We start from the raw sequence: 26,187 nt of genomic DNA on the forward strand, positions 1-26,187 counted from the left end.
ATTAACAGACTATGAAATAGCATTGGCATGTAGAATGTGACCACAGTTCTGTTTATAAATTTGTACATGTCTAGAATAAAAATCCCCACACTAGGACTGATGGAAGAACTAAAAAAAAAATAAAAATAAAAAAAAATGAAAAAGCCTTAAAAATATATCTATGTCAAATTTGGCCTACAGAAGATGCAAGGCAGTTATTATTTCCCTGCTTCCTATCCCCACATTACACTTTTCCTGCGAAAAATGATCTCAGCATGAACCAAATAACCAAACATGTGACCAAACTGTGTCAGAGAGCATTTCAAATAACAAAAACAAAAAGGAAAATAAACATGGCATCTATATCACAGATGAGATTTTATCTTCTTCCTGTGTTTTAGAATGGCATGCCTGCTGAAGTTTTGTTGGTTTGTGTGTGTGTGTGTGTGTGTGTGTGTGTGTGTGTGTGTGTGTGTTTGTAAAGAAGTTTCTCCACACCATTTCCATTGAATTGTTTTGATTCCCTGCCTCTTTTTGGACAGCCTAGGTTAATATCAGAGATGCACATGACCTGGTGAATCTGTATGTGAAGCTCATTGAGCCCCAGAAAGGCAGTGCAACAACAGAAGCCTTGAGCAGGAAGGAAGAAGGCCCTGGTGGACAACAGGATCATAGGGACAGACCCTCCACAATCCATGTGACATTGGTAAGGCTTTTCCATTACATGTTAAAACGTGGATAAGTTAGAAAATTTGGCAAGTTAAGTTAAAACATGGTTAATAATAGAATATTTATTTTGATTCTGGCTTATTAGCCATAACATTATAAATTAAAAACTTTGGGTTCTACTGTTAGGAAGGAATTAAATATGCTAAACTCCTCTAAAGAAATTATATGAATGGATATAATGATGTCTACTTATGGAAGACTTGTAGGTAACAGCCAACTGCCTGACTCAATAAATCCTTGAAAAGTACTCTATTCAATAGGTAGCCATTGTGTCCAAATATATAGCCACTAAGTTCATTCTCTTAATGAGGTCATGGTGGTGTTGTCTGAGGGGAGACACTAAACCCAGTATCTGTGGTTGCCTTGTGTAGATAGGGCAGTTTTAAGAAGTTAAAGATTACTTGAGAATAAATCTTGAGAGGCCTCTAAGAATTAAAGTATCCAATAACATAAATTATATACCCCTGACGTACTCAGAAACATCCCTGCTCTTCCAATCTCTTACAAACTCATTTCTTATATTTAATAGCTATGATAAGCCTTCATGCTGGGGCATTACATAACTACTTCTCATTCCTTTAACCTTTAAATATTTTCCCCCACCACAGTGTTTCTTTGGGGCCCAGTATTTATTAATCTTTTTGTATATAGTCTCCATTTTCATTGTTTATGGTTGACAGATGAAATTGCTTTAGTAATTCTCTTTTTCTTTACCTTTTCTTTGAGTGAGTATCCTCTAGTATTACCAATTCAAAATTATTTTAAAGTTTCCTTGCAAGTTTTCAGGAGAATATGTATAGGCACAAAAGGAGAAACTATTAGTAACCCTAAGACCTCTAACATAACTGTTTTGTGTTTGTGTGTGTGTGTGTGTGTGTGTGTGTGTGTGTGGTTAACAAGGCAGTTAAACACAGACAAATGACCTAAAGATTTTTCTAGATGATTCAGATTTCACTGATTACTTTCTAGTCTATATCCATATGTACCAATGAATGATATATATTTTCAGATCTTCAGTGGTTCATTTTTAATTTATTTTTTCTTCCCCACTTCCTTCTTACATTCATATACTGTATATTTCTACTACACATTTAAACTATTGCTGAACTTTTAAAATTTATTTTAATCTTGTAATATATTTTTATATCAATATACCAGTTGTTCCTTCAGTTAGTTAGTAAAGTTAGAACTTGGTCCCAAACCCATATTTGTATATCTATTTGAGAAATTCTAACATATAACCTTGCCATCATGCTGTCTATTTAATAGTTTAAGAAACCTGAAAAACAAATTTAAAAGAATATATGCACCTCTGTGTTCATTGCAGTGCTATTTACAATAGCTAAGATTTGGAAGCAGCCCAAGTGTCCATCAGTAGATGAGCAGATAAAAAAGCTGTGGTACATTTACACTGCAGAATACTACTCAGCTATAAAAAGAAGGAAATTTTACCCTTTGCACCAGCATGGATGGACCTAGAGAGCATTATGCTATGTGAAATAAGCCATTCATAGAAAGACAAGTGTCATATGCTTTCACTCATATGTGGACTCTAATGAACTAACAAGCAAAATAGAGACAGACTCATAAATAGAGAGAGCAGGGTGATAGCTGTTGGTGATGAGGTTTGGGGGGGCTGGGTGGGAGGTTGGAGGGACAGAGCAAAAAGTAAAAAGAGAGAAAAGTGCATGGAGGGAAGGGGAAGACTAGAAGGGGTCAATGGGGAAAAGGGGTACATCTGTATAACCTCTACATTATAAAAGGCCAGGGGCCATCACAATTTAAATGACCAGACAGATGACCAGTCACCAGGAAGTGCATGGAGCACCTTTCGGTCCCATCCCCATGACCCAGAGGTTCCTATCACATCAAGGCTGGTGGCCGGCAGGCAGAATGGCAGGGGTGGTATACAGGGCAAAGCAGGTGTGGCAGCTCCAGATCAGGCCCAGAGAGAGGCCTGGAGAGAGAGGAAGGGCCTGATCCACAGCTGCTTCAGCTGCTGTGGATCAGGCCTGGAGATAGAGCTGGAGATAGGCCCAGAGATAGGCCCAGAGATTCTGACTGGCATAGAAACTGACCAATCAGAATCAAATCATGGCTGCTTTGGAGGCGGATCTTTTGACACTGACTGGCATAGAAACCAACCAATCAGAACCTATTCTGGGTGAACATGAAGGCAGAACCTAAAGTGAAGGCTGAAGAGGGTTTTTAAGGGCAACAGCTGTTTGGTGTAAGATGTAAGATAGTGATTCAATTTTTTAATGACTGGTTTGGCAGTATAGTGCCTATGGCTGGCAATCAGTCCAGATATATGTATTTTTGTCTGCCAAGAGCACCTCCTCCTGCTAAAAAAGCCCCTCTCTCCCCAATTTAAGCAATCCTATATTATCTATCTATACTAATAAAAGGGTAATATGGTAATTAGACTGGGTCAACTGGCCATTTTCTGGATGTCTGACTTCCTTCTGGACAAAACCATGGTGGTGGAGGATGAGGCAGAGCAGTTAGGGTTGATCAGGCTGGCAGGGGAGGGAAGTTGAGGGCAAGATCAGGCCAGCAGAGGAGGGCAGTTGAAGGTGATTAGGCAGGCAGGCAGGCAGAGAGATTAGCATCAAACAGGCAGGTAGGCAGAGAGGTTAGGGTTGATCAGGCAGGCAGGCAGAAAGGGTAGGGGCAATCAGGCAGACAGGCAGGTGAGTGGTTAGGAGTCAGTGGTCCCATATTGCAAGAGGGCAGTCAGACATTCCTGAAGGGGTTCTTGATTGGAGAGGGTGTAGGCTGGGATTAGGGGACACACACACCCCATGCATGAATTTCATTCACCAGGCCTCTAGTTCAATAATAAAAATAATTTTAAAAAAACTCATCAACATGGATAACAGTATGGTGATTACTGGGGGTTGGGGTGGAAGAGGATATAGAGGGATAAATGCTGATAAATGGAGATTTGACTTGGGTTGGTGAACACACACACATACAGATGGTGTGCTGTGGAATAATGCACCTAAATTCTTTATAATTTTGTTAACCAGTGTTTCCCCAGTAAATTCAAGAAAAAGGAAAAGAAAAAAAAAAGAGTAAAACAACTATAATCTCACATCTTCTACTGGTATGTGGGCAATATGGTAATGAATAAAGTAATGGGAAATTTTCAATTAAAAGAAAAATAGTTTCTTATACCTCCTCACAAAGAACTGAGTAGTACCTTTATTCAGAGTGGTGAGGGGAAGAATTTTGGTTCAGCCTGGATCTTTCCTATGGGTATCTCAGAGAATGGCTTAGGGCATGAAGGGAAAGAAGACAAGAAGGAATTCCCCTTTTTCTTTAAATTCCCCAACACAGTTCCCATAGAGGTCAATCTCTTTACTTGTTAATCCAGGGAAGAATACTACAGTTTAGTCTCTCTAAATTAATACTCATATTGCAGTAAAGCTTTGTTTGCTATGTGCTGTGATGATGAAGTTGTAAGGTCCTCATCAGCCTTTCTTTTCTTTTATTTATTTTAACTAGAGGCCCAGTGCACAGAATCTGTGCATGGGGCAAGAGGGGGCGGGGTGTCCCTCAGCCCAGCTTGCACCCTCTCCAATCTGGGACCCCTTGAGAGATGTCCAACTGTTCATTTAAATGGACAGTTGGACATCCCTCTCACAATCCAGGACTGCTGACTCTCAATTGCTTGCCTGCCTGCCTTCCTGATTGCCCCTAACCACTTCTGTCTGATAGTCTGTTTGCTCCCAACTTCCCTCCTTTGCTGGCCTGGTCACCCCTAACTGCCTTTCCCTGCAGGGTTGATTGCCTCCAACTGCCCTCCCTTGCAGGCCTGGTCTCTCCCAACTGCCCTCCCCTGTTGGCCATCTTGTGATGGCCATCTTGTGTCCACATGGGGGCAGGATCTTTGACCACATAGGGGTAGCTATCTTGATCTTGTGTGTTGGAGTGCTGGTCAATCTGCATATTACTCTTTTATTAGATAGGATAGAGGCCTGGTGCAGGGGTGGGGGCCAGCTGGTTTGCCCTGAAGGGTGTCCCAAATCAGGGCTGGGGTTCCCTTGGAGCATGGGGCAACCTGAGCAAGTGGCCTGTGGTGGTTCGCAGGGGACCCAAGTGGAGGCCCTGGTATCTGGAATTTATTTACCTTCTACAATTGAAACTTTGTAGCCTGGAGCAGAGCCAAGCCTTCTGTTCCATTCCTGGCTGCAGCCATTTCTATAATTGAAACTCTGTATCCTTGAGTGGAGGCCTAGGCCGGCCTGTATGTGGAAAGCTTGAGCTTGGCTTCTTCTGTTGCCAGGAAAATCCAAGCCTCCCTTCTGGCACCCATCTTGGTTGGGTTTATTTGCATACTTGCTCTGATTGGCTGGTGGATGTGACTTGTGGGCATGACTTGTGGGTGTAGCAGAGTGATGGTTAATTTGCATATTACTCTTTTATTAGGTAGGATGTTTCCAATTCTATCATTTTGAATCTTAATTTTTAGCAGCTTCATCCATTGATTGGCACTGTATAGGTCTTAGAATTACCAGAACACAAAATCTCTAGACATAGCAGGTTTTTCTTCTTGTGACGTCTAGGTCACTGGTATGTATTATTTTTTCTTTCCCCCCCTCTCTTCCATGCCATATCATTTGAATAGAGATTATATGTCCCTTCTGCCCTGGCAGTGATTCACTGTCTGACTTGCCTTTTTCCTATGGTGGTTGCTCATCCTTAGTAAGTTTTATTCTGAGGTTCTTCCTCTTCAGGTAGGCTGACATTTATCCAGTGAACATTAATAAGGTTTCCACTTTGTTTAGCCAGTTTTAGTTGTTTGTGCTTATGCCTTATGGGTCATGGACTATTTTTGAATAACCTTAAGATCTAAGATTCCTTTCTTTTCAATTATCATGGCTCCCTAATAATCTTTAAGAATATTCTAACTGGACCATTTCTAGTCTTTCATATGGTTGTTATACACTAAAAAATATACTATTAAAATAAATAGCTTATTCTATCACATTCTGTCTCTCATATATTTGGCTTCTGCTTACTCACTGGGAATATATTCTTAACCTGAACTCTACCTCCAGATTATAGCACTTTGGCTTCAACTCCTTCCTATTCTTTTGCTCACATGGTTGAGTGGCATGTGAGAACTTCACTGTAGTTAAAGGACCTGTAATAAGGATATGATTTTCACAAACTATAAGGTGCTGATGTCATTTAGGTTTTTGACATTTGTCTTATGTCAATGAACTTTCAATGAAAGAGATACTGAAGATAATTTATAGAATTATATAACTGCATCAAAAGTCAGGTGTCTTAATTACACCCCTAACATTTTAAAACAAATTCAGAAATAGATGTTGATAAAAATTTAAGAGATTAAAAATGAATTTCTAATATATTCTTTATACACTCCAAAGAATATTTTTCACACATTCATTATGGTACCCCTGACATTCTTTGCCAATCATGGATCCAAACCACAAATCAACGTCCTAACTAATAAAAGAGCAATATGCAAATGGACTGTACCTCCACCACACCCACAAGCCACACCTACCAGCCAATCAGGAATGAATATGCAAATAAACCCAACCAAGATGGCTGCAGCCACAGAGAGCAGGAGGGAGGCCTGGCTTTCCCCGGCAATGAAGGAAGCCAAGCTTTATGCCTGCCCTTGCCTAGGCCTCCACTCAATGCTATAAAGTTTCAATAATAGAAGGTAGGTAAATCCCAATAAAAATGGTGGCACCACGGAGCTGGAGAGAGCAGGAGGCTAGTGTTGCCCCCAGTGATGGAAGAAGCCAAGCTTCTGCAGCCCTGGCTTGCTTAGGCCTCCACTCCAGGCTACAAAGTTTCAATTATAGAAGATAAATAAATCCCAGATACCAGGGCCTCCACTTGGCTTGCCAGAAGGCATGGCCAGCCTGAAAACCACCACAGGCCCCTTGCCCAGGCTGCCACATGCCCCAAGGGAACCCCAGCCCTGATTTGGGACACCCTTCAGGGCAAACCAGCTGGCCCCCACCCCTGCACCAGGCCTCTATCCTATCTAATAAAAGAGTAATATGCATATTGACCATCACTCCAACACACAATATTGACCATCACTCCAACACACAATATGGTGGTCAAATATCCTGCCCCCACGTGGACACAAGATGGCCACCACAAGATGGCGTGCAGGGGAGGGCAGTTGGGTGGGACCAGCCTGCAAGGGAGGGCAGTTGGGGGCGATCAACCCTGCAGGGGAAGGGCAGTTAGGGGTGACCAGGCCAGCATAGGAGGGAAGTTAGGGTTGCCTGGACCTGCACGGAAGGGCATTTGGGGGGACCAGGCCTGTATGGGAGGGCAGTTAGGGGTGACCAGGCCTGAAGGGGAAGGCAGTTAGGGGCAAACAACCTGAGCATTTAGGCATCAATCAGGCTGGCAGGGCAGTGGATAGGGGGTGATCAGGCTGGCAGGCATAAGTGGTTAGGGGCAATCAGGAAGGCAGGCAGGCCAGCAGTTGGGAGCTAGCAGTCCAGATTGGAGAGGGTGCAGGCTGGGCTGAAGGACACACCTCTCCGTGCAAGAATTCCATGCATTAAGCCTCTAGTTTCTATATGTAACCCTATTACTCTCACAGTAAAATACAAATTTTTTTATATAGGTAATATTTTGATTCTGGGTGCATTTTCAAGAGGAATAATTGAGGTAAAATTGACAGAGTTGAATTCACCCTTTTAGATGTGTAGTTTGATAAGTATTGACAAATGTTTATGGTTATGTAACAACAAATACAGACATACCTCAGATATACTGCAGGCTCATTTCCAGACCACCACAATAAAGCAAATATAAAGAATAACACTTTTTTGTTTGTTTTCCTAGTGCATATAAAAGTTATAATATGCTATGTTGTAGTCTATTAAATATATAATAGCATTATTTCTTTAAAATACTATATACAAAATTATTTAAAAAATAACATACTATGTACATTCCTTAATTTAAAAACCTTTACTGTAAAAATTGCTGACCATTATCTGAGCCTTCAGCTAGTCATAATGTTTTCACTGGTGGAAGGTCTTGCCTCAATCTTGACAGCTGCTGATTGGTTAGGGTGGTGATTATTGCAGATTGGTATGGCTGTGGCAATTTCTTAAAATAAGACATACCTTTCTCACTAAGGTTAGTCATTTCTAACTTTTGATTAAAAGTGAGAGATTTGCAGCTCTTACTCTTGAAAATTTAGAGACCATTGTAGTATTATTAATTGGCCAAATTTCAATACTGTTTTTTTTTTCCTCGGGGAATAGGGAATCCTGAAGAGATAGAGAGAGACAGGGTGATGGCAGGTTGGAGGAGCAGTCAGAATACACAGATTTATCAACTACTAAGTTCCCTCTCTTAGATGGACATGGTTTGTGGTGTCCCAAAACAAACACAATAGTAACATCAAAGATCACTGATCATAAATCAACATAAAAATATAATAAAAATTAAAAAGGATGAAATACTGGAAGAATTACCAAAATGTGAAAAAGACACAAAGTGAGAAAATGCTATTAGAAAAATGGTGCTAATTGACTTTCTAGACACATAGTTGCCACAATCCTTCAATATTTCAAAAACATGATAAAAAGAGGTATGCCTGTACAGTTAAATTATAGAATACTTAAATTTGTGCATGGGCATGGGAGGGGAAGGGTCCCCTCAGCCCAGCCTGACCCTCTCCAATTCGGCATTGGGCCTCTCACAATCAAACATGCCTCTCACAATCCTCGACCACTGACTCCTAACCACTCACCTGCCTGCCTGTCTGATTGCCCCTAATTGTTCCCCCCTGCCAGCCTGATCACCCCTAAAAGCCTCTGCTTGCTGGTCTGATTGCCCCTCACTGCCCTCCCTGCCAACCTGATCACCCCTAATTGCCTTTGCCTACCAGCCTGATCACCCATAACTGCCCCATGACCAGCCTGGGTGCTCCTAAATGCCCCCCCTCCTAACCTAGTCCCCCCTAACGTCCCCCCTGCTGGCCTGGTTGCCCCATGCAACCTGCTACTCAGTTGGTTGGTCATTCCTCACTAAACCCCCTGCCAGGCTAGTCACCCTATGAAGCCTGTTCGGTCATCCATTCAGTTGTTTCAGTTTATGGCAGTTGCTTAGGCTTTTATATATATATATATATATGGGGCCTAGTGCACAAAATTCATGCACTGGGGAGGGGTCCCTCAACCCAGCCTATCCCCTCTCACATACAGGGAGCCCTCAGGGGATGTCCTATGGATGGCTTAAGCCCACTTCCCATTGGGAACGGACCTAAGCTGCAGTCTAGCCACCCTTTGCTTGAGACGACCAGGCTGATATGGGGAAGGCACCATCCCCATCACCCCACTGCTGCAGCCACTGCCAGTCACCACAGCTGCCAAGGTATTTTCATCAACATGAACTCTAGTCCCTTCACCATGAAAAAATAACAACTTTCTTAAAGCATTTTCAAAATGTGTCTTTCATAGTATATGACATTTCTTTATTTTTCTTTTTATCCTCACCTGTTTTCTTGGGTAAGTACTTAAGAGTAGGAGCTTATGGTTACATATGGAAATTGTGTGTCTAGCTATGTTAAAACCATCCAAACTGTTTTTTAAAGCAGCTGTGATATTTTGTATTTCCACCAGCAATATATAAGTTCCAATAGTTCTACATCATTGTCAGCTGCTGATACTGTCAGGTTTTTTTCCCTTTTTAATATCTTCCATTCTTATGTTAGTGGTGTCTCATTGTGGTTTTACTTTCATATCCTTAATTACTAATATCATTGGAACTCTTAAAAAAGTATTCATTTGGTATTCATATACAAAGTTTTCCCCTGCTTTCCAAAAGTAGAGAAAACTTTCATAAGCCAAAATGGCATGAAACAAAGAATTACCATTAATTTATATTAAAAAAAAAATTCTCGCATACCCAGACCCAAAAAGTAACCTACCAAAAATCATACCAAATAATACATATTACCTAAAATAGCACTAACACATAGTAAGTCAGGAATGATAGGATAAATCTGCAGCCTGTATAAACTAGAATAATATGTACAATGTAGTTGTACTTATTTAAAAGACTGATTTCTCCTTATGTTTAAGATAAATGAACATCACAGTTTGTCCACCCATCAACCCACTCAAGCAAAAGAATAACCACTTTATCCATTACTGGATGCCAACTGAAAGAAACCACTTTGCTGCTAGCAGAACAATTAGTAACTTCTACAGCTTTCAATATTCTTTCTCTCTGCACTAAAATAGTATTAATGGTGGAAACAGGCAAGTTCAAAGCATGAACAGTCTTTATTTCATTCACTATGATTGAAACCCTTAATTATATCTAGTTTTATGCTAAGCACTGGAGGCCCAATGCATGAAATTCATGCATGAGGGATGGGTGTCCCCTCAGCTCAGCTTACACCCTCTCCAATCCAGGATCCCTCAGAGGATGTCCGACTGCCAGTTTAGGCTGGATCGGGCCTAAACTGGCAGTTGGATATCCCTCTTATAATCCTGGACCACTGGCTCCTAACTGCTCACATGCCTGCCTGCCTGGTCACCCCTAACTGCTTCCCCTGCTAGCCTGATCACCCCTCACTGCCTCTGTGTGCCTGCCTAATTGCCCCTAACTGCACCCCACCCACCAGCCAGGTTGCCCCTAACTGTCCACCACTGCCAGCCAGGTCGCCTCCAACAGCCCCATCCCTGCCTGCCTGGTCATTCCTAACTGCCCCCCCACTGGCTTGGTCACCCCTAACTGCCCCCTGATAGCCTGGTCACCCCCAACTCCCCCCCTCTGCCAATCTGGTCACCCCTAACTGTCCCCCTTTGCCAGTTTAGTCACCTCTCACTGCCTCCCTGCCAGCCTAATCTTTCCCAACTTCCCATCCTGCTGGCCTGGTTGTCCCCAACTGCCCCCCTACCAGCCTGGTTGCCCCTCATGCCCCCCTCCCTGCCAGCCTGGTCACCCCACACAGCCTGCTGTTCAATTGTTTGATCATCCCTCAGGCTGGCTCTCTGAGTGGCTGGGGGGCTGAAGGGAATGGGGGACTCTGGAGACAGACACCTGGAGTGGCTGGACCTGCCTAGTGGCTGGGCCCAGCCATGCTGTGTGCCTGCCGCCCCGGCAGGGCTGAGAGGACTGGGCACTATCATCTTGTGGTTATGGTCAGTGCCATCTCTGAGGGTGTGGCAGTCAATTAGCATATTCCCTCTTCTTTGGCTGTGGGCACTGACATCTTTGTGAGTGCATGATGGTCAATTAGCATATTCCCTCTTTATTAGAGCTCTACTAGGCTTTCCTGATACCTTAGTACACATCTCCCTAACTGATGTACAAAGTAAAACTAGATTAAACACAGATGCTAACAGACAAAGTTCAAAGTTCTAAGGGATTGAGGCTGAAATGCTAAGTGTAGTTCCCAGGAAAGGAGCTTGGGGGAGGATGGTATGCTACTTCTCACTGCAAAACCAAGGCTGCCTCACTATTTTCACCTTTTCTTCATAAAAGTGAAAATCCTCTTAGGATTTATTTTCTTTAGTAAAAATAGGTACTAATGTAGGTCTTCCATAAAAACAAAGTGGTGTAATGTAAACTCTTGAGAAGCAGGGAATGCTTATATCTTCATTCATGAGGGTCTATTTAAATTTCTGTTCATTTTTATTGGGTTATTAATGCTATTATTAAACTAGAGACCCGGTGCACGAAATTCATGCACAGGGGTGAGAGTGGGGGTCAGGTGTCCCTCAGCCCAGCCTGCTCCCTCTCCAATCTGAGACCCCTCAAGAGATGTCTGACTGCCCGTTTAGACCTGATCCTAGTGGGATCGGGCCTAAACGGTCAGTCAAACATCCCTCTCACAATCCAGCACTGCTGGCTCCCAACTGCTCTCCTGCCTGCCTTCCTGATTGCCCCTAACCACCACTGCCTGCCAGACTGATCACCCCCTAACCACTCCCATGCCAGCCTGATTGATGTCTAACTGCTCCCCTGCCAACCTGTTTGCCCCCAACTTCCCTCTTCTGCCAGCCTGGTCACCTCTAACTGCCCTCCCCTGCAGGGTTGATTGTCTCCAACTGCCCTCCCCTGCTTGCCTGATTGCCCACAACTGCCCTCCCTTGCAGGCCTGGTCCCTCTCAACTGCCTTCCCCTGCTGGCCATCTTGTGTCCACATAGGGGCAGGATCTTTGACCACATGCTGGCAGTGATCTTGTATGTTAAAGTGATGGTCAATCTGCATATTACTCTTTTATTAGATAGGATAGAGGCTTGGTGCATGGATTGGGGGCCAGCTGGTTTTCCCTGAAGGGTGTCCCAGATCAGGGTGGGGGTTCCCTTGGGGCATGGGGTGGCCTGGGCAAGGGGCCTGTGGTGGTTTGCAAGCCAGCCGTGCCCCCTCGTGACCCAAGCAGAAGCCCTGGTATCTGGAATTTATTTACCTTCTACGATTGAAACTTTGTAGCCTTGAGCGGAGGCCTGAGCTGGCAAGGGCAGGCAGAAAGCTTGGATTCTGTTGCCTGGGAAACCCAAGCCTCCCTCCAGCTCTCTGTAGCCATAGCCATCTTGGTTGGGTTTATTTGCATACATGCTCTGATTGGCTGGTGGGCATGGATGGTAGGCGTGGCTTGTGGGTGTAACAGAGTGATTGTTAATTTCATATTACTCTTTTATTAGGTAGGATTGTAAGAGTTCTTTATATATTCTGGAGAAAAACTCTATCAAATATTTGTTTTGCACATATATTCTCCCACTCCGGATTCTCATTTTATTTTTTGAAGAGCAGAATTTTTCAAGCCAAATTTACCAACATTCTTCATGGTCCATGCTGTTTGTGTCTCAATAAATCTTTGCTTAAATGAAGGTTTCAAAGATTTTCTACTTTTTCTTCTAGACGTTTTATGGTTTTTGCTTTTATATTTAGGTCAGTAATTCATTTTGAATTCATTTTTATTTGTCCTTAGCTAAGGTCAAGATGAATATTTTTGCATATGCTGTCCAATTTTTCTAGCATCATTGGTTGAAATTTTCATCATTGTTTGTTGAAATTTCTCCGTTTAATTACCATTGTCAATAATCTATTGGAACAGAGTGTGAAATCTCAGAGGGAAGGCAGAGGAAGGTGGGTGAGTGGGAGGAAATCAACCAAAGACCTTGTATGCATATTTGCATAACCCATGAACACAGGCAGTATGGTGGTGAGAGCTGGGGGTAAGAAAGGGGTTGAACGGGGAAAAGGGGAACATATGAATACTTTCAACAATAAATATTTTTTTTAAAAAAATCTATTGAGTAAACCTGAGGAGCAGCCTTTTCTTTTGAAGACCCCTCTTCTATAGACCTCTTGCCAGGGACCTAAGCATTTTCATAGACACTTTCGTTTCCCCTACTAGCCCCTATCCCCCTGCCTGCTCTTTGTCAGCTTCACCAAGGTCTGTATCCTGTAAAGAATGTGTATTATTGGCATAAGATAGTCATATAAATACAATACAAACAGACTAGCAAATATTAATGGTGGGGTGGAAACAGGCAAGTTCAAAGCTCTCTGGGCTCAAGCCCAAGCTGTTGCAGGTGCTATCTTAGTGGTGAGCATAAACCTGGGACTCCAGAGTTGTGGAGTCCTGGAGGCTTGGAGACTACCACTAATGAGTACAGTGACCTCAGCTTGCCATGACTACTGGGCAGAATGGCTGTGTTTCCCTGGGAATTGGGGGGTGGGGAGGTAAAGTTTGCTCTGGTCCCCTGCCTTTGCTTGAAGAATTCAAGCATGGGAATCACCGCACTCCAATGCAAGAACACAATGGGTAAGGGACCTTCACTGGCTGCCATGTTACTAGTGGCCCTGACCTGCCAGTGCCTGACCAGGCCTTTTCCTAGTGAACCACGGGTTCTCAGACCAGTGGAAGGCAAGGGTAAGCCTGGTATGTAGGGTGGACCTGTATCCTCTTTCAGAGGGTAGAGAGACCAGGCCTTCTTGAGCCCAAAACAGAGTTCAAAGCTTTGCCCACATCAGGCACTTAATAAAACTAAGTTGAAGAAAGTTTGGGCATCTTTCAGTGACAAGGCAATGGATCTGCCAGAATTCTCACGTGCTTAAGGCCAAGACTGCTCCAGTAAGAAAGTGAGCTTAAGGATGGGAGCCTGGAGCTCTGGATGGACCGGGGATCTTGAGATTGGGATAGCACAGACAGATAACAGAAAAGAATTTTATAAAATTGATGTGTTCTTTAAAGAAAATAGTGAATATTTGCTAGTCTTTTTATATTGTATTTATATGTCTATCTTATGCCAATAATACACTGTCTTTATTACTGCAGTCTTGAAATAGGTAGTATGAGTCTTCCAACTTTGTATTTCCTTCTCAAAATTGGTCTGGTTATTCTAGCTCCTTTGCTTTTCCATAAACATTTTAGATATATATTCTTATCTTTTATTTCCAATAAAAGCTTGCTGGGGTTTTGACTGAGATTTTAATGATTATGTAGATATGTTTGGGCAGAAGTTACATCCTAAAAATAGTTAATCTTTCAATCAATGAACATAGTATATTTCTCCATTTAAGTCTTCCTTAGAGTTCTTTCATCAGGGTTTTGAAGTCTTCAGCATAGAAATCATACACATAGTAGTTACATTTGTTCTGCCTTAGAATTTCCTGTTTAAAATAGTATCATAAGTGGTTCTTTTTAAAACTGCAACAGCCAAATTTTATTATATAGAAATGAATTGTCTTATATTGACCTTGTGTCTGGTGATAATAAACTTATTAGGTTTAATAGCTTGCTTTTTTTTTTTTTTTTTTTTTTTTTTTTTTTTTTTTTTTTTTTTTGTAAACTCAACAGGATTTTCTACATAGGCCATCGTGTTTTCTACAAATAAAGACACTTTTATTTCTTTTTTTCCCCCAACCTGTATGCTTTTATTTTTCAGGCATTACTGAATTGGCTAGATCTCTAATATAATTTTGAATAGAAGTGGTAAGAGCAGATATCATTGAGATGTTCCTGATTTTAGGGGAAAAGCATTCCATGTTTCACCATTAAGTATGATGTTAACTTTAGGATTTTTGTAGATGCCCATGATCAGATTGAGGAAGATCCATTTAATTCTTAGTTTTCTGGGTGTTTCTTTATCATGAATGTCTCTGGAATTAAGTCAAATGCTTTTTATGCATTAAGATGATATCTTTTTTACTTTTTAGTCTGCTGATGTTTACTGGTATATTGATTTATTTGCAAATGTATAAAAATGTTTACATTCCCATGATAAACTCCTTTTTGTCATGATGTATTATTATTTTTTATAACATTGTATTTTACTTTATATCATTTTATATTATAATAGAGGCCTGGTGCACAAAATTTGTGCATAGGTGGGGTCTCTAGGCCTGGCCTCTATCAGGGCCAGGCTGATAAGGCTTGGGCCAGAGAGGAGCTGATGGTTGCCAGTCCAGGTGTGGTAGGAATGGATGCCAGACTCCAAACCATTGGCGCCCCACCACCATATAGTTTCCTGTCTCTCCCCTCCACTTTCCCTGGCCACTATACTGCCACTGCGACTGGTGGACAATAGGCTGATCAGGGCCTGATGGCTGCGGGGAGGAACAGGACATGGGAGGTTAGCTAAAGGCCCAAGGAAGGAGCTGGCCCTCGTCTGCCCTGGGAAAGGTGCCGTGTCCGCCACCATCCACCCCAATTCCCTGGTCCAGCCCTGGACCCAGCCCTAATCAGGCAATTGGAGCCTGCTGGCCAGAGGGGAGGGATCACAGGAGGTTGGCTGGCTGGAGGTGAGAGACCACAGAAGGTTGGCCAGCAGGCCCAGATCAGGTGATCAGGGCCTGCCGGCCTGGGGAGAAATCACGGGAGGTTGGCCTGCTGTGGGAGGTTGGTTGTGGGAGTACACTGACCACCAGGGTGCAGCTCCTGCATTGAGCATCTGCCTCTTGGTGGTCAGTGCACATCATAGTGACCGGTCATTCTGGTCACTTAGACTTTTATATATATAGATGTTATCCTATATCATTTTATGTATCATTTCTGTATCTATATCATTGGATATGACTTTGTTTATGAGAGACATTGATCTGTAGTTTACTTGTGTGTGTTTTTCAAGCTTTTGTATCAGGATAATGCTGGTATCATAAAATATACTAGAGATTGTGTCCTCCTTTTCTCACTTCATTGCTATCTGGCTTGAATAACGTACATTGCTTTGCTTAGAGTGGAGCCTACAGTGCCATAGAATTTTTCTCAATGATTTTTCTCAACCCTAAATTTTCAGCAGTCCCTTCATACCTGTGCCTTTAGAGGGGTGTCTGTCTTCGTGCTCTTGCCTACTTCATAGCATTAGACTCCTGTTATTACTAGATACTAGCCTCATGATGATGCAGGAAACACTTTCTGTTATCCTGTTCAGCCTTAAACTTAGGAAAGTCATATACAACTGGACTTTGAGGGTTACACATTTTTTCTTAGCATTCTTTCCTCTTAGTATGCCAGCTGCTAAACTCTGGTTTGTATCTGTGGTTGGTTTTTGCTGAGAGATATAGTCTTGCTCTTTTCTGATCAGTAGCTTATCACTGCTTTTCATTCTTGTAGGATCCTGGGCCCAGAGTTTCCTGTTCCTCCTCCAGAAACAGTGTTTTGTGTGGGTTGTTTTTTTTTTTTAATATATTTTATTGATTTTGTACAGAGAGGAAGGGAGAGAGATAGTTAGAAACATCAATGAGAGAGAGTCATCGATCAGCTGCCTCTTGCACATCCCCTATTGGGGATATGCCCGCAACCAAGGTACATGCCCTTGACTGGAATCGAACCCGGGACCTTTCAGTCCCCAAGCTGACGCTCTATCCATTGAGCCAAAACGGTTTTGGCTTGTTTTTGTTTTTAAACGTGGGTCCAAAAGGAGCAAGTTTTCCGTTTCTCCCCTAGAATAGTTTAGATAGTGTATGGGGCTGCATTTCTGTCCACCAGTAACACTTGATTGTTTCATGCATACCTGAACCACTGAGATGGGCTCTTTTTGTACTCCTGCTTTGTCCCCAGTCATGTTTGTGTGCTTCTGGTTAAGGACTTTGAAAAAGAACTTAGCAGTGAGTGTATTAGTGCCTGGGATGCCAGATATTCTAAACTACTGAGACCTTAGCCTATTAAGAATTTAAGAATTCATTAAAATTTCAGTTGATTTCTTTTCACCTGCTGTCAGCCACCTCTCTCTCCATACTTGCCAAAGGTGAAACAGTTCATATGTCCCACAAGGGGCTGGTCACTCTTTAAAATTCAGTTTATCTCAGTTCTCTGATAGGCTCAAGGAATGGTATGCTTTTGCTGGTTACCTATATTTTTATCATTGTTAAATTATCAGTGACATGCTTTTTATTTCTTAAGTGGAAGTGGAACTGGTGTATTCTAATAATGTATATATGGGTATTATTTTTGTTTTCTTTGTTACTAAATATGCTTTAGGAAGAAGCAAATGTTTTTTATTTTATTTTTTTAATTTATTGATTATGTTAACACATAATTGTCCTCATCCCCCCCATTCCCATCCCAAACCACCCCCACATATTCCCTCACCCCCCTGTTGTCCATGGCCACTGGTTAGTCTTATATGCATGCACACAAGTCCTTTGATTAATCTCTCCCCTTTTCCCCCACCCTCCCCTACCTTCCCTCTGAGGTTTGACAGTCTGATCGCTGCTTCTCTGTCTCTGGATCTGTTTTTGTTCATCAGTTTATGTTGTTCATTATTTCCCCTAGATGTGTGAGATCATGTGATCCAAGAAATACCCTTGTAAGAACCAAAACTGAGACAAGCCATAATGGTTATGCTGAAAGGCAAATGAATCAGTCTGTAGTGAGTTCCTTTCTGGACCAACAGTTCTTTTGAGTCCCGATTTCAATGTCACACAGTTCCTTATGTGTACATGTCAGCCATGCTATTTCAGATCTGGTTGGTGGACAAATGGTGGTGATACAGGTCCGACTGTCTCTGGTTTGGTCCTGGGCATCCTTCAGTGACATACAGCTGCTATCTGCTAGTATGGCAAGGCTTTGTCAATGTCTTCCATCTCTGAACTGTTTCTCTTCTGTCTTCATGGCTGGAGCACTCCTGTCAATTCCTCTCTGTTGGAGGAATCCAGATGGTCTCGGAGTTGTTTTCTGAAAATATACAAACATATTCTCGACCAAAAGTTAATAAAGGGATATTTTCTATAAATTTGACTTGGGATCCTTTTTCTTTTTTTTTCTTTTCTTTTTTCCTTTCTTTTCTTCCCCCCCCCCCCCCAAATGATTTTCCTCTGGCTTGTTTTGACACCATGTGTGTTTTTTCATAGGTATCTTGCTAGTAGCATTTCGAATGAAGGTTAATTTTCTAAGGTACAAATTTTCTAGATGTAATTTACTTGCAGGATACTTTTCCTTACATGATATTTTTCCACTGTCACCCCCTTTTTTAATTTAAATATTAGGAGGCTTTTTATAATGTAGTCTTAATAGCTTTTACATTTTAATTAGCAAATGGTTTTTAAAACATACTTGTAGAGAGTTTATCCTATATAATAAAGAGGTAATATGCAAATTGACTGCATTTCTTCACAAGTGGATGCCTATGACTAGGCCAGCAAGGGGGTTAGTGAGGGACAACCAAACGACGTGGGGTGATCAGGCTGGCAAGGGGGTTAATAAGGGATGGCCAAGTGACTGAAAAGCAGGCTGTGTGGGGCGACCAGGCTGGGAGGGGGCAGTTGGGGGCAATCAGGTCAACAGGAAGGGCAATTGGGAATGACCAGGTCAGCATGAGGGGCAGTTGGGCGACCCAGATAGCAGGGTAGGCAGTTGGGGGCAATCAGGTCAGCATGCAGAGGCAGTGAGGAGAGATTAGGCCAGCGGGAGGGGGGATAGTTAGGGGCAGCCAGGCAGGTAAGCAGGCAGGTGAGCAATTGGGAGCCAGCAGCCCATTGTGAGAGTGATGTCTGACTGCCAGGATTGGGCCTAAATCAGCAGTTGGATATCTCCCCAGAGGTCCCAGATTGGAGCAGGTGCAGGCTGTGCTGATGGGACTTCCCTCATCCCCCATAAACAAATTTTGTGCACCAAGACCTCTAGTTTTTATATAATGGTTGTTAAATATTTCCATTTAAATTTTTATTTTTCAAATTATTCTTTAATATCATACTTTATCATACATAAAACATGACTTTTTATGTATGCACTACTTTGTATTTTATTGAAATTCATGCACAGGGGAAGAGGGGGTTTGTCCCTCAGCCCAGCCTACACCCTCTCCAATCTGGGACCCCTTAAGGGATATCCAACTGCCTGTTTAGTGGGCCTAAATGAGCAGTCGGACATCCCTCTCACAATCCAGGACTGCTGGCTCCCAACTGCTCTCCTGCCTGCCTTCCTGATTGCCCCTAACCACCACTGCCTGCCAACCTGGTCACCCCCTAACCACTCCCATGCCAGCCTGATTGATGTCTAACTGCTCCCCTGACAGCCCATGTGCCCCTAACTTCCCTCTTCTGCCATCCTGGTCACCCCTAACTGCCCTCCCCTGCAGGGTTGATCGCCTTCAACTCCATCCCTTACAGGCCTGGTCCCTCTCAACTGCCCTCCCCTGCAGGCCTAGTCCCTCCCAACTACCCTCCCTTGCTGGCCATCTTGTGGTGGCCATCTTATGTCCACATAGGTGCAGGATCTTTGACCACATGAGGGCAGCCATATTGTGTGTTGGAGTGATGGTCAATCTACATATTACTCTTTTATTAGATAGGATAGAGTAGGGGTGTCGAACTCAATCAGAGAAGGGGCCAAAATCTAAAATCCAGCCTAAATTGCGGGCCGAATGGTTTACTGAACAGTCATAAACTGTCATTGTGATGGAAACGCAGCAGAGTGCAGTGATGACAGCGCGGTGCGGGCCACATTGCAAGGCCTGGCGGGACGGATTTGGCCCGCGGGCCTTGTGTTTGACACATGTGGGATAGAGGCTTGGTGCATGGATGGGGGCCAGCTGGTTTGCCCTGAAGGGTGTCCCGGATCAGGGTGGGGTTCCCTTGGGGCATGGGGCGGCTTGAGCGAGGGGCCTGTGGTGGTTTGCAGACTGGCCATGCCCCTTATCAACCCAAGCGGAGGCCCTGGTATCTAAGATCTATTTACTTTCTACAATTGAAACTTTGTAGCCTGGAGTGGAGCCAAGCTTCCCGCTTGCTCAGTGGCAGCAGCCATTCCTGTTTGGATTTGTTTACCTTCTATAATTGAAATTTTGTAGCCTTAAGTGGAGGTTTAGGCTGGCAAGGGCAGGCAGAAAGCTTGATTTCCTCCATTGCCAGCGTAACACCTCCCTCCTGCTCTCTGTGGCTGTAGCCATCTTGGTTGAGTTTATTTGCATACTCGCTCTGATTGGCCAGTGGGTGTGGCTGGTGGGCGTGGCTTGTGGAGCAGAGTGATGGTTAATTTGCATATTACTCTTTTATTAGGTAGGATAGATACATATGATCACTACAACAGTCAGAATACAGAAGGGTTCCATCATCCCCAGGACTTTCTATGCTATCCTTATATAGTTACACTCTCCCCTTACCTGTAACCCTTAACAGACACCATGATCATGTCAACATCACTATACTTTTCTTTTCATCAAAGAGTATTGTGATAAACATACCCTAGATGATGCACCTCCTGGTATAATTCCCTCTCCTAAAGTATTAGCAGGACCTATGACCTGTTTCTAATGAATTTGGCTAAAATAATTGGATACCACTCACTATCATAATTTATTATGTTATACTAGAGGCCCATTGCATGAAGAAATTTGTGCAATAGGCCTTTCTTCCTTTGGCTCGCAGCGCAGGTTTTCCTCCAGCACTCAGGACCTAGACCTTCACTCTGGCCAGAGTCTGCCACCTTTGCTGCATTCTCCGGCCAGAGTCTGCTACCTTCATCTTCCCTGCAGACTCTGACCAGAGCCTACAATCTTCATCTTCACTACTTCACTGCGGACTCCAGCCAGAGTCTGCCATCTTTGTCTTTGCTGCAGACTCTGCCCGGAGTCTGCCCTTTTCAATGCAGACTGCTGTCTTCATCTTTGTTGCAGACTTGGAGTCTACAGTTTTAGTCTTCACTGCGGCCAAGTGCCTCTCCTGTAGATCCCTTCTCCCTCCACCCTCCCTCTCATAGCAGGCATCCTGCCCCACCCGGCCACTCTGCACCATCTTTGTCCTTCTAATTTGAAATATCCCCTCCTGTTTGGCTGGTGGGCGTAATGGAGATATGGTCAATTTACATGTTAATCTATTATTATGTAAGATACGACTAATTTATGTTATATTAGATGCAATATAAGAATTCTCTACATTCTAGTGACTCCTAATACATAGATATTGCAAATTAATTAATTCACCCACTCACCAGCACACATTCATAGAGCATTTTGTTTTTAAAATGAGATAATCACAGTGTATCTTAGTGATTAAGAACATGGACTCTAGATTCAAATACCTGTAAAAGTTCATGAACCTCTCTAATGTCTCACCTACACAATGGGAATATTCATAATACCTATTTAAAAAAGATTTTATGAGTATCAAAGAATATTATATATACAGAGAACTTGGTACAATGCCTGGCACACAATACAGAGCACTTTTGGCTTCTATTGTTGTCATTATTATTAATAATATTACTGTTATGCAAAATAAATCAGTTATAGGAGCTCTCCTCCATAAAATTACCACATGGTATTAAATGAGATAATATGCCATGTACTTGGAATAGTGCCTGGCACATAAAAAATATTTATAGTTATTAGATATTATTATATCTATAATTACTACAGTGGTGCCTCGCATAAAGAACGCCTCGCACAGTGAACGCTGCACACAACGAACTTCATTTCATGATTCATACAACGAACTTCGTTTCACACAACGAAGTCGCCCGAGCTTCCACGACCGCTTTGCCCGAGCTTCCACGACTGCTTTGCCCGAGCTTCCACGATCGCTGCCGATGTATTGCATCCTTCCGCGCAGGCACTGCAGGCAGTCGTTAGTCACTGCACTTAACTTAAGCACGTATCGAGGCAATCGTTCTTCATTACGAATTAAATCACGCACGTATCACGGCAGTCGTCCTTTTAAGTTAAACTCAATATTTTTTTATATCATGGCTTCTAAAAAAAAGCAGGAAGGTGATTTCTGTTGAAATGAAACAGGAAATAATTAGAAGGAGTGAATGTGGGGTAAAACAGTGTGACCTCGTCAAAGAGTTTGGCCTCAGCAAGACCACCATTTTCACCATTTTGACAAATAAGGATGCAATCAAATCAGCCAAAGTAGCCAAAGGAGTATCAAAACTATTTCATGAAAAACATAGGTCTTCAATCCACGAGGAAATGGAGAGGCTATTAGCGATTTGGATTAAGGACAGGCAGGTGAAAGGTGACGTAACAACCCAAGATATTATCTGTCACAAAGCCAAGAGAATTTATGACGATCTAAAGAAAAACGTCCCTGGAAGTAGCAGCAATCAAGATAATGAAGAAGAATTCAAAGCCAGCAGGGGGTGGTTTTTTAGATTTAAGAAAAGGTGTGGAATCCACAGCGTTACTATGCATGGTGAGGCTGGCAGTGCTGACAAGAAAGAAGCAGAAAAGTTCTCTATTAACTTTCAAAAATGTATTAAGGATGAAGGATACTGCCCACAACAAGTGTTCAATGCCGATGAAACGGGTCTTTTCTGGAAAAGAATGCCGAGCAGAACCTTCATTACAAAAGAGGAGAAGAAATTGCCAGGACACAAAGCCATGAAGGACAGACTTACCCTTATGTTTTCGTCTAATGCCAGCGGAGACCTCAAGATCAAACCTCTATTGGTTTATCACTCTGAAAATCCAAGAATTTTCAAGAAAAATAACGTTATTAAGTCCAAACTGCCTGTCCATTGGAAGTCCAATCAAAAAGCCTGGGTGACCCAAGTTATCTTCAATGAATGGATTCTGGAAACCTTTGCTCCTGCCGTGAAGAAATTCTTGCTGGAAAAAGAACTGCCGCTCAAAGCCCTTCTGATACTTGACAATGCCCCTTCTCACCCAAAAGACCTAGAGGAAATATTGCAGGAAAATTATCCTTTTATCAAGGTGCAGTATTTGCCACCAAACACCACATCCATTCTTCAGCCAATGGATCAGCAAGTTATTGCGAACTTTAAAAAACTCTACACTAGAGCCCTCTTTAATAAGGTGTTTGAAGAATGCGAGTTTGGTGGAGACAATATGACTGTCCGAAAGTTTTGGAAGGAGAAATTTGATGTCCTTATGGCAATACGACTTATACAGAAGGCCTGGGAAGAAGTGTCACAAAGGACCCTCATTTTTGCTTGGAAGATGCTTGTGCCTTCGTGGACCCAGGAAGAAGCAGTAGTTGATGAGACAGAAGTGGTGAAGGACATCATCACAGTGGCCCAAAGGTTGGAATTAGAGGTAGAGGAAGAGGATGTAGAGGAGCTTATTGAGGAACACGAAGAAGAGCTGACAACTGAAGAGCTCCAAGCACTTCTGGTCCAGCAACAGGACAATGCTCAAAGGGAAGCGTCATCTGATAACGAGGAGCAACAATCAAACAATCAACCAATCCCAACTGCTGACATCAAGAACATCCTGGTCAAATGGAAAGCAGTTCAGGAGTTTACCAATGCCCACTATCCGGATTCAGCTGAAGCAAACAGGATCAACGATCTTTACTCCGATACTCTTGTCCGTTATTTCCGGCAGATGTTGGAGAAAAGAGAAAAACAAACGACTTTGGACAGGTTTTTCATGAAACCATCGGCCAAAAAGCAGAAAATGGATGAAGATGTGCAAGATTCGGTAGACTCTACTTAGTCTGTCTTAAAATTAAAAAAATGTGTGTTTTTTTTAAAAAAAAATTATGTTTTTAGATGTATCTAAATAAAAATAATAACAAAAAAATTATCTTTTTTATGTCATCTTAGCATATTTTATGCTACAGAACAAATTATTTTTTTAACATGTATTGTTATGGGAAAACGCGTTTCACATAACGAACTTTTCGCATAACAAACTTGCTCCTGGAACGAATTAAGTTCGTTGTGTGAGGCACCACTGTACCTGTCTTCATTGTAATAATAGTAGCAGCATTCATTCTTGGTTATTCTTCTCCTCCTCCTTCTACCTTCTAAAAACAGTAAAATATAAAATATTATATATGGAATTAATGTTTTCCTTTGCATTTTGTTTTGGAAATAGTGAGTTAGTGTAGCATTTCCTGATTTATGTGCAATATAAAAAATAAATAAAATAAACAGAAGACTGTATTCTTAATATAATGACCATACTTTGTCTGTGTTTGTTTGTTTTCCAAACATGCGAAATGAGAAGACAGAATGAGAAATATTACATTATAAAATATGTAATTGAATATGTCTCTTTATTTAACTAAAACCATATTTTCCACTGGCCTAATCTCTTGAATTTATATAGTAATAACCTGAAGCTTTGAAAATATTAATAAAAATGATATTTTTGTTTATTTTTGTAAGATGAACTCTTTTGTTCTACTAGAAGAGAGACTGGAAAACACAGTGGCTTAAGTAAGATAGAAGTTTACTTTTTCACTAAGTTAAAGTTATTGAAATGAGGTAGTTCCATTATTCAATGGTTAAGGTACTTCCATCCCTAGTGAGTTACCTTCCTTTTAAAAAAAAAAAATCCTCATCCAAGGATACCTTTTTTATTGATTTTAGAGAGGAAGAGAAAGAGAGAGAAAAAACACCGATGTGAAAAACACCAATCAGTTGCCTCCCGTATGTGCCCCAATCAGAGACCGAACCCACAATCTAGCTATATGCCATGATTGGGAATTGAACCTTCAACCTCTTGGTGTACTGGATGATGCTCCAACCAACTGAGCCACTTGGCAAGGGTGTGAGTTACATTCCTTATCTAAGTCTCTTGGTCCATAATGTCTCTCTGAATTATATCATGGACAAGTTCTAGGGGGAAAGCAAAAGAAAGAGGGAAAGTGGAAAAAGGCACAAAGTGGCTGTCCAACCTCTTCTGAAGCACCTTCTCTAAATCTTTACACTTATTTTTGAAATTCCATTACATGGTCATAGCTTACAGTAGGAAAGTCTTGGAAAAATACTATTTTAAGAGTTTACATAGTCAACCTGAGTGCAGCTGTGGTTCTTGTAATGAAGAAGAATGCAAAGAATAGATTTAGGGTCAGCAACTAAAAGTTTCTACTGTCCTAGTCTTTATAACTGATACGTGGTGTTGAAAAAGTATTAATCATGTAACAGAAGTCTGTAAAAGATGGAAAGGGGAAAGTTCCTGTAGAGAGAATTCTATGTGTTCAAAAACCCCGTTTCATTCTCCTCCTGAGTCACAGGAAAACTACCTTCTCCAGCCTCTATGGCAGTTTTATCTAGTTGGCTGTGACCAGCAGTAAAATTTGCCAGCTCTGGCCCCCAAAAGGTTCCACAAGTTTCTCCAACACCCTTCTTTATAAAATTTCTAAGTACAAAGAATGCAATGGAGGACTTCCAGGCCAAAGAAGATGGTAGAGCTGTAGAATAGAAGAAGTTTGAATCTCTTAATGACTGCTTGGAACAGAGAACCTTTCCCCTTTCTGACCACTTGATGAAGTGATGAAGTACATTGAACTTTGACATCAGCAAAACAAAATGTTATGGTTGAACCTCTGAGATTTAGGGGTTGTTTATAGCACTAAACATCCCATATAATTATTAGAGCCCTTACTAACACACTAGCCTAGAGATCTTCATTATTTATTGGTGTTTATTATTCCAATATTAATGCATATATAAAGATAGATTTTTACTATATATATATATATATGGGGGGGGGGTAATATTATATACTACACAGGTATTTCATCCCCAAATATTTTCATTCACAAAATTAGCACTAATGGTATTTAAAATTGTCTTTCTAAGTTAAAAATCTAAGTTTAAATTTAACATGGTAGAATTTTAATGAACAAAATTTGCAAATTTTATTTTAGACATATCAATACATATAAACAAAGGCAAGTACATTTTTAAAAATTAATTTCTCACATTGAATTGCCTGTGTGGAAAATGCCAACAAAACATAAGAAGGAATTTATAATTATTGATGAGGGTATGTGAAATGTATACTTTACTGTCAAACCAGAAATTTTCAGCCTTTAGCTGGAAACATCCAAGTTTGTAAAGAAATATCTGAAACTTTTCTGAAGCATTTAAGAGAAGAAATGAAAGGAGTGACTACCAAGTACTGGGAACAAAAAAAAAAATTATTACAAAGAAGTAGTTTTTCATAAAATATGTACAGTTTTAGTGCAATCCCAATCTAGAGTCTTAGTGAGCTATTTTAATGAAGCATTAGCAACTGGGTTTTAAATTTACCTGCAGAGGCAAAATGCCAGATAAGGCAAGGAAAAATATGGAAGGA

The 26,187-nt window shown here is 41.8% G+C and overlaps 1 long non-coding RNA gene across 1 annotated transcript in view; it reads left to right on the forward strand.

Moving 5' to 3' along the window:
• LOC123651010 overlaps positions 1 to 26,187 on the forward strand; it is a 29,218-nt gene that overhangs the window by 1,920 nt on the left and 1,111 nt on the right. The window contains exon 3 of the long non-coding RNA XR_004991994.2: positions 522 to 685. This is a non-coding gene — a long non-coding RNA (uncharacterized LOC123651010). The remainder of the gene's footprint in view (positions 1 to 521; positions 686 to 26,187) is intronic.

The sequence above is a fragment of the Pipistrellus kuhlii genome, unplaced genomic scaffold, assembly GCF_014108245.1.
Source record: "Pipistrellus kuhlii isolate mPipKuh1 unplaced genomic scaffold, mPipKuh1.p scaffold_m20_p_33, whole genome shotgun sequence".
Lineage (NCBI taxonomy): Eukaryota > Metazoa > Chordata > Mammalia > Chiroptera > Vespertilionidae > Pipistrellus > Pipistrellus kuhlii.